Source organism: Phasianus colchicus, chromosome 2 (assembly GCF_987193195.1).
Source record: "Phasianus colchicus chromosome 2, bPhaCol1.hap1.1, whole genome shotgun sequence".
Taxonomy (NCBI): domain Eukaryota; kingdom Metazoa; phylum Chordata; class Aves; order Galliformes; family Phasianidae; genus Phasianus; species Phasianus colchicus.
Genome location: NC_143437.1, coordinates 99,057,423 through 99,064,729, shown reverse-complemented (window position 1 = coordinate 99,064,729; position 7,307 = coordinate 99,057,423). Strand labels below are relative to the sequence as shown.

At 40.5% G+C, this 7,307-nt stretch overlaps 1 long non-coding RNA gene across 2 annotated transcripts; it reads right to left on the bottom strand.

Annotated features, from left to right (window-relative positions):
* Positions 1-3,274: 3,274 nt before the first annotated feature.
* Positions 3,275-5,250, bottom strand: LOC149919208 (uncharacterized). 2 transcript variants are annotated; one of them, XR_016464848.1, is made up of 3 exons: positions 4,187-5,250; positions 3,844-3,968; positions 3,275-3,756 (listed from the first exon to the last, which is right to left on the bottom strand). It is a non-coding gene; the product is annotated as an uncharacterized LOC149919208 (long non-coding RNA). The 2 variants fall into 2 exon arrangements; XR_016464847.1 differs by having other exon boundaries at positions 4,235-5,250.
* Positions 5,251-7,307: the final 2,057 nt, after the last annotated feature.

The following is a 7,307-nucleotide window of genomic DNA, read 5'->3' as shown; positions in this document are numbered from 1 at the left end:
TCTATCAATTTAGATAGGACAAACGATGTAAATATGCATTTTTCATATGGCATTTCACTGAATACTGAGATTTAATAATGTATTTAAGTTTAACTTCCTATTTTATATTTTTGATTATTTTCATACTTCTGAAACACAGGCTTTTCAGGGTCAAGATATGCTACTGAGAATGAAGCAATACTGCTCTTTTCAGTGGTTTTGTGTTAATATATTCATTTCACTTTAATCTTGTCCTTGTATTGCCAGAATCGACCATTTTAAGTAAGTTTAAAAATCTTAAAGTAGTTGTGTATATTTAAGGATATTTTAATGTTAGGAAGTAATTATGATCTGCCTATGAGGAAGCTTCCCTGCCATTTCACTTATTTTAAACCACTCCCTACTATTGCTGGATGGTGTTCATCTGCATTTTATGTGCTGCCAGCTTGTAAGCATCACTGCTCCACAGGATTATATTGACTTACTCCTCAGGATCTGATTCATATTTCTATCTCTGTGGCACGACTTAGGCTAAATTATACCCTATAAATCTGTTCTAGTTGGTATTTTCTGCCTCTCAAGCTTCCAACAGGAAAGCTTGCATTCAGGTTTCACAGCCGGACAACAAAGGACTTCCCTTGGGTACTATGCCACTCTTTTAAAAACTAAAGCACATGGACTACAGAGGCCCAGCATTTAAACAGCAACATTCACTGCCCTGGCTGAAGGAAAAAAGGTAAGCTCCAGCAGTAATCTTACACTGTAAATCTGCTAGAGAAACAACATGCTGGTAAAAGTACACATGAAACAAGACTGTCAGCACTAGGACACTCGTTTCTTCCAGCCCCACTGGCATTATCAATAGTGTTAAGCACAACATTCATAGGAGCCCTTTGTGCTCGGAGGGAAAGTGCAGCGCTCCTCACAGCCGCCCCACAAGCTCAGCCCAAGCAGCGGGGCCAGCTCTGCCACCCTAAAAATGCAGACATGCACATATATATGTCTATAGATGAATATAACCCACGGTGCCCCGTGGAGGATCTCCAGTGGGATGGCAGGTGGTGGCCCCCACTGACAGATTTTTCGGCACGATGCAGACGGGTTGGCCGGCTGCCTGGCAATCCACTAGGACTGACACATTTTGGGCAGAGCAGCGGTACGGAGGGAGCCATGTGGCCGATGTTAGTAAACATTATCCGGCACAGTCTGGCGTGCCACCGCCGGCAGCGGGAGGCTGCGCGGCTGGCGGGGCGCAGGGCCCGGCCGGGGCCGCCGAGCTGCCCAGGGCCGCCCGCCAAGACCCGTCCGCCAGCAGCTGCTCCCGTCGTCATGGCAACGGCGGCCGAACAATGGGCCGCAAATCCAGCGGGCGGCCTACATGGAGAGAACGATGGAGAGAGAGGGCCCGCTTCAGGGAGAGGGCCCAACACCCGGATCCCCCAGATAAAGAATATTCCGAAAATAAAATAAAATAAAGTAAAATAAAATAAAATAAAATAAATAATAAAAAAAAGGCAAAGCAGTGCCAGGCTGTATTATTCTCCCCCGGCGCCTCTTCAGAAACACCTCTCCTTCCCACCTGGGTGTTCAGACATGCAGGGTCTCCATCTTCCACCTTGGTTGTGCCTCTCAGAGCAGCAGGTGTAGGAGTAAAGGCTGGATTGCACAGTATTAAAAGAACAGGGGCTCCATTTCCAGGGAAATTCGCTGGGCTCTGAGGGAGTTTTCTCTCTTGTGAATTTTAGACTTGGCTGGAAGAGTTTGGACTTTGGTATTTGTCCCTACATTCGCAGAGGCAGAGGGGTTTCTGGACACAGCTGCCCACGTGGAGACAGCACTTTCAGTTTTTTTGCTCAAACCTAAAGCTTTCGGCTTAATTCTCTCAAAAGTAACTGTTCTTCTTACTGGAAGAAAATAATATATACACAAAAACACACATATGTACATATACTTTTTTTTTTTTTTTTTTTTTTTTTTTTAAGAAAGGAAAAAAAAACATAGGAGAATTACATTTAATACTCCTCATGTCCCTCTTGATAAGTAACTGGGCAGTCTTGACCTTCCCGCTCAAAAACAGGATTGTACTTGTGATAAGACAAGAGGGGAACTAAAAGAGGGGAAATTCAGATTGGATATAAGGAAAAAGCTTTTTACAGTAAGGGTGGTGAGGCACGGAACAGGCTGCCCAGGGAGGCGGTGAATGCCCTAACCCTGGAGGTGCTCCAGATAAGGCTGGACAGGGGTTCCTTCCAACTCAAAAAATAGTTCTTTGGGTATATGAAACATGGGAAAAGCAAAAGCAGGCTCCCTCATGCACTTGCAGCATGAAGAATTTCTCCCACTTGCAAGACCTCTGTAGTTGTGTGCAAAAAAGGAAATCTTTATAAGAGTGGACACTGTCATAAACTTGGAAAAAATACAGCAGCAGCCTCTGTGCATGAATAAAAATACCATCCCCTCCTAGTAAGTCTAATGATCATAGAATCACAAGGTTGGAAAAGACCTACAAGATCATGTAGTCCAACCATCCTCCTATTACCACTACTACCTGCTAAGCTACTAAACTTTCCAGTCTCATAGCACATCATCCAGATGCCTCTTGAACACTGTCAGGGACAGTGACTCCACCACATCTCTGGGCAGGCCATTCTAATGCCTGACCAGCCTTTGAGAGAAAAAGTTTTTCCTTTTATCTAATCTAAATCTCCCCTGGCACAACTTGTGGCCATTTCCTCAGGTCCTGTTTGTTGCCTGAGAGAAGAGGCCGACCCCCTCCTCATCACAACCTCCCCTCAGGAAGCTGTGGAGTGCAATGAGGTCTCTCAATTTAGTGATTTTTTTTTTCCTGCCAGCCACAGTGTCTCACAGAAGCTGTTCCTTCACATACATCAGAAGCTTCTCCTTCACCAGTGTTGTTGCACCCAGACAGCAAACCCTACTCATTGTTTGGACAGCAAGTCCAGATTTTGGGTGATGTTTATAGAGATAAGCACTTCTTCAGATTATGTTCAAGTCTCATGTCCCCTATCAAATACAAAATCTTCAGAAAGAAGATTTTCTTACATGACTGCCCTTTCTCCATATCAAATCAAGTCTTTTGGGATTGATGGATCTTGTACAAGTCTCCTATGGAACCTCATACAGCTTTTAGGAGCAACTGGTTCTTATTATGCAACCAAGAAATATTCATGCTTTCTGCAGAATCTCTTGAGAATCTGTTATCCAGCAGAAATCTGTATCCGCATACAATTCTGTTGACTTACCAAGTATCACTGAAGGAATTGTGAAAGCCAAATGGTGTTAGACAAATGTCCTTGAGTGATAAGAAAGGATAGTGTGGAAGTGTCATCTTTTTCTAACAGGTGTATGTGTTCAAGATGACAAGACCCTAACCCATGGCGTAGGAGGACGTAATTAAGAAAAATCTCCTAAATGCCAGGTATGTCATCGCTATGGGTAATATGTCATATGCAGTCCTACAAAAGTCCAAATGAGAGCTAGAGCTTTTGAATTTGATATTGGTACGTGCAATTAATATTTATTATGAATATGATTTATAAAATGTAGTAATGCTCTTAGGAATGTTCTGAACTGAAGAAAGTTCATGGTGTGCAGAAAGAGTGTCCTAATTATAGGATACTGTACATACATCACCACAGGGAAACTTTCAGTCAGCAAGAAATCCATTGACTACATATATATTTTGCTTCTGAGACTCAGATCTGGAAAGCAGGGAGGAAAGAAGGTGAGATGTTGCAGCCTTGTCTGGCCACATTCCTGTTGCATAAAAGGATCAAAAAGAATGAGGAAGAGAGTTCTGGATTAAAAAAGAAGAGAGGCACAGCTGGAGGCTGGATTTCTTACCTGGCTCTGTGTGTCAGCTAAGACCTATATATGTCCAAATGCCAGGACACCAGGAGAAATCCTTTGGCCTTGGGAAAACTCTTCTTGGCACCACGCATGAATGTGAGCTGCAATTAATTAAGTTGCTTGGTACAAAAACAAAAGCTGTGTTAGAAGACATCTAAAATTGAGTGGGTCTAATTGCTATAAAAGTATAAAAGACTGAAATTGAAAGACCCTTTGTTCATTCAGGCATGAAAAATTATTAGTTATATTTATTACAGTAATTTCAATGGGCTGTCTCTGGACCTAGTCAAAATGGTGTGGTGTGGTACATTATATACAACTATGCCTAGATATTTACATTCTTAAAACTAAGTCCCCCAACTTCCAGCACATGGTGGCCACATACAAACTGCTTATTGGGGATGCTCCCTGACCCTTCCTAGCCCATAGCTGTGCCTGAACATGGCTGGGGAAACACTGGTTGAGGCAAAGCCCTGCCAGGAGGTGTAATGGTGATGTAACAGTGGGGACAGTCAACAGCTAACACTCTGTGTCTTAGGCCTCCTTCACTTACTAGCTCATAGATAAACTGACAGATCCAAATGCTAAATCAATAGGTTTCAGTGGGAACTGGGACAGTTCCTTTCTCTGTATAATTTTTCCAGTTACATTCTGAATTTACGCAGCTGTAGTTGCTTATAGTATGATCACAACATTACAAAGCAAAAGAAGAAAGAAATATGATTAAGAAGTTCAAAACAAACAGAATCTTGCATTGTGGAAAATGTGTAAAGCAGACCTTTCTGTTGAGGCCAAATCCTGTATCTAAGCAGCAAGACTTCTGTGTCTATGGCAGAGAGTCTGCTTGTAAACTGACAACTTTAGTGCAGAAAATCAAAGATGAGCCATTCTCTGGGGACGATGTTGAATAGGCACTCCATTAATAACAGTTTCTTAGTTTCATTGTAAGAAAATTGGGGGTGAAAGACAGCAAGACCTGAGGAGATAAAGTTAGGACGCAAGATAGGGAACCAACAGCTTCTACTTTGAAGCCACAAGACCATATCCTTCAATAGTTCTGCATACTTCACTCGATTCTTCTGCCTTAGCTCCCTATCTCGGGAACAGAGCAGAAAGCTTTGTGGAATATTTAGCATTCTGAAATACCAAGGAATTCTAAAGGTGAAAGAGTATCCATAACTCTGCTGCAAGCAGTGGAGCATCATGGATTAACCGAAGGTCTAAAGACTTAAAAATACTGTTTTGTTTGATGATGGGAATGCACATGTAAAAAAAAACATTTTGTGAACTCTGCACTGCATTGCGTATTTAGGTGAAGAAAAATAGTAAAAACTGTCCTCCCCACAGGAACAACTCACTATGGTTTAGGATTTGATTCAGATTTGAATAAAGTCAAAGTAGATTCCTGCTATTTCACTGGCTCTTAATATTCACAGTTCGCAGGTAATTGATATGATTTTGGGTATTGTCCAATATTTGTTCCTTCTCTTACAATTTTTCTTGTCATTTTCTCTGGCTTACTTGTCAGTATATTTAATGCTCCTAGCAACAAAGTACAATAAAAATGAGAATATATTTAATTGGCTCTAGTTAGAATAGAAAAACAGATGGGTTATGTTTCATCATGGTTGAAAAATTAACACAGAATATCTAATAACTAGTGTTGTTCTTCTTTTACTATTTATACCAGAAATAGGCATTAAATCAATATTTTTGATGAAGCTAGCCTCACAGAGTCTGATATAGCTCTATGAGATAAGTCTCACTGCGTAAGTCCTGGGTTGGAAGCCCTACAGTGAGGAAAGTGAATCCAGAGTTTTTCAGGGTTCCACTGGTACTGTAAACACTGCAATATCATTATTTACTTCATTAAGTTAAGCAATTTGGAAATACATTTCCATCTTTTGTTTCCAGACTTAGTTTCATTTTACTTTCTTCCTCTACAGAATTATGTCCAATAAAACGTGAGGATAAAATTGAAGTCTTACCCACAAGTTACTGCGTTACATTTGTGTGAACAGTGCAGACACTGGGCATTAGACAAATTACTAATACAACAGTGCAGCGGTTCTTTCTGTGGCATAGATTTCTCTGGGAATGTTATTTTACTGTATTGCATTTAGTGGTTGTTTGTTTAAGGGGGAAGAATAGACACTGGACTTCACTGATTCAGTAAGCATTCTGGCCTCGGTCCAGCAAATCATTTAAGCATGTGCTTAACTGTAATGAAATAAATTTTTTAGCTCATAGTACTGCTTATGTATTGAACATACAGTAAGGGCTGAAACAGGACAAAATGATGAAGAAAAAAAAAAAAAAGCCAAAGCATTTTTATACATACATTTTTTAATACCTTGATATTGTTAAAAGGGGCATTTTTTACCACCTATACTACACAGTTCCCTTTTACCCTCCCCAAAAAGGCAACTAACTTTTCTTTATACAACAATCTGACAGTTAAATCCTGTGTTACTGCCAGTCTGGCCCTTTTAAAAAAATATCCTACTAAGTTAAGTGGAAGCTTTGCCTGAGCAAGGTATGCAGAAATGAGTCACAGGGAGTATATGGAATTTTCTCAGGACTTAGGGCTGTGCCTGTTGTAGCCAAAGGCGAAATCTCTGGTGGAGCTCAGAAGTGCTTCTCTGAATACATTCGTTTTCCATACCAATCTCTGTATTAGTGAGAAACATAAAACCAACATGAAAGTCATGCTGAAACATACCACAAAGAAAGGTGTGTTCTTAAATTGGGTTACCTAACCCAGGTTAGATAATTTAAGCTGCAGTCGTACAGCAATTTCAGTTGCCTGCCAGCTAGGGTAGAACCACGTCAGACAACAGTTAGATGAGCATCAGCTATTGCTGAGCTGCAGCCCCAGCTTCAGGCAGCAAGTGAGACAGGTGAGGTTCCCTGGGTCAGTTAAGACGGAATACAATGCACAAATCCCATTTAAAGCTCCAATTGCTTTCACCTGTCCATGTAAAGACATTGCTGTTGGATTTTTATGAGTTTTTGCAATGTAGACAGACTGGTGAACATTTTTAGAGACATAGAAACTTAATAGAGTTGACTTCTGTAGTAGAGGGAAGACAGTTCCTTCCTCAGAAGGCTTGCAATCCTTACGCTATCATTCCCTGTAAAGACCCCCAAGATTCTAGCTTACAAAAAAAAAAAAAAAAAAAGAAAAGAAAAGTGAAAAGCTTTTTTTTTTTATTTATTTTTTATTTTTTATTTTTTTTTTCAACATCACCGTTCAAAATGACTAGATTTAATTCATTAGCGAAATAGTACATATATTTTGCTCAGTAATAGTTGTTTGAATTACAAGTGTACAGAATTCAGGACAAAGCTGATGTGGCTGTACTGACCTGCTCAAAATCTGATGCTACAAGTTCTGATGAAGTATAACAGTTATCTAAAACATACAAATCCTTCTGCTGTTCCATGTTTCTTGCCAT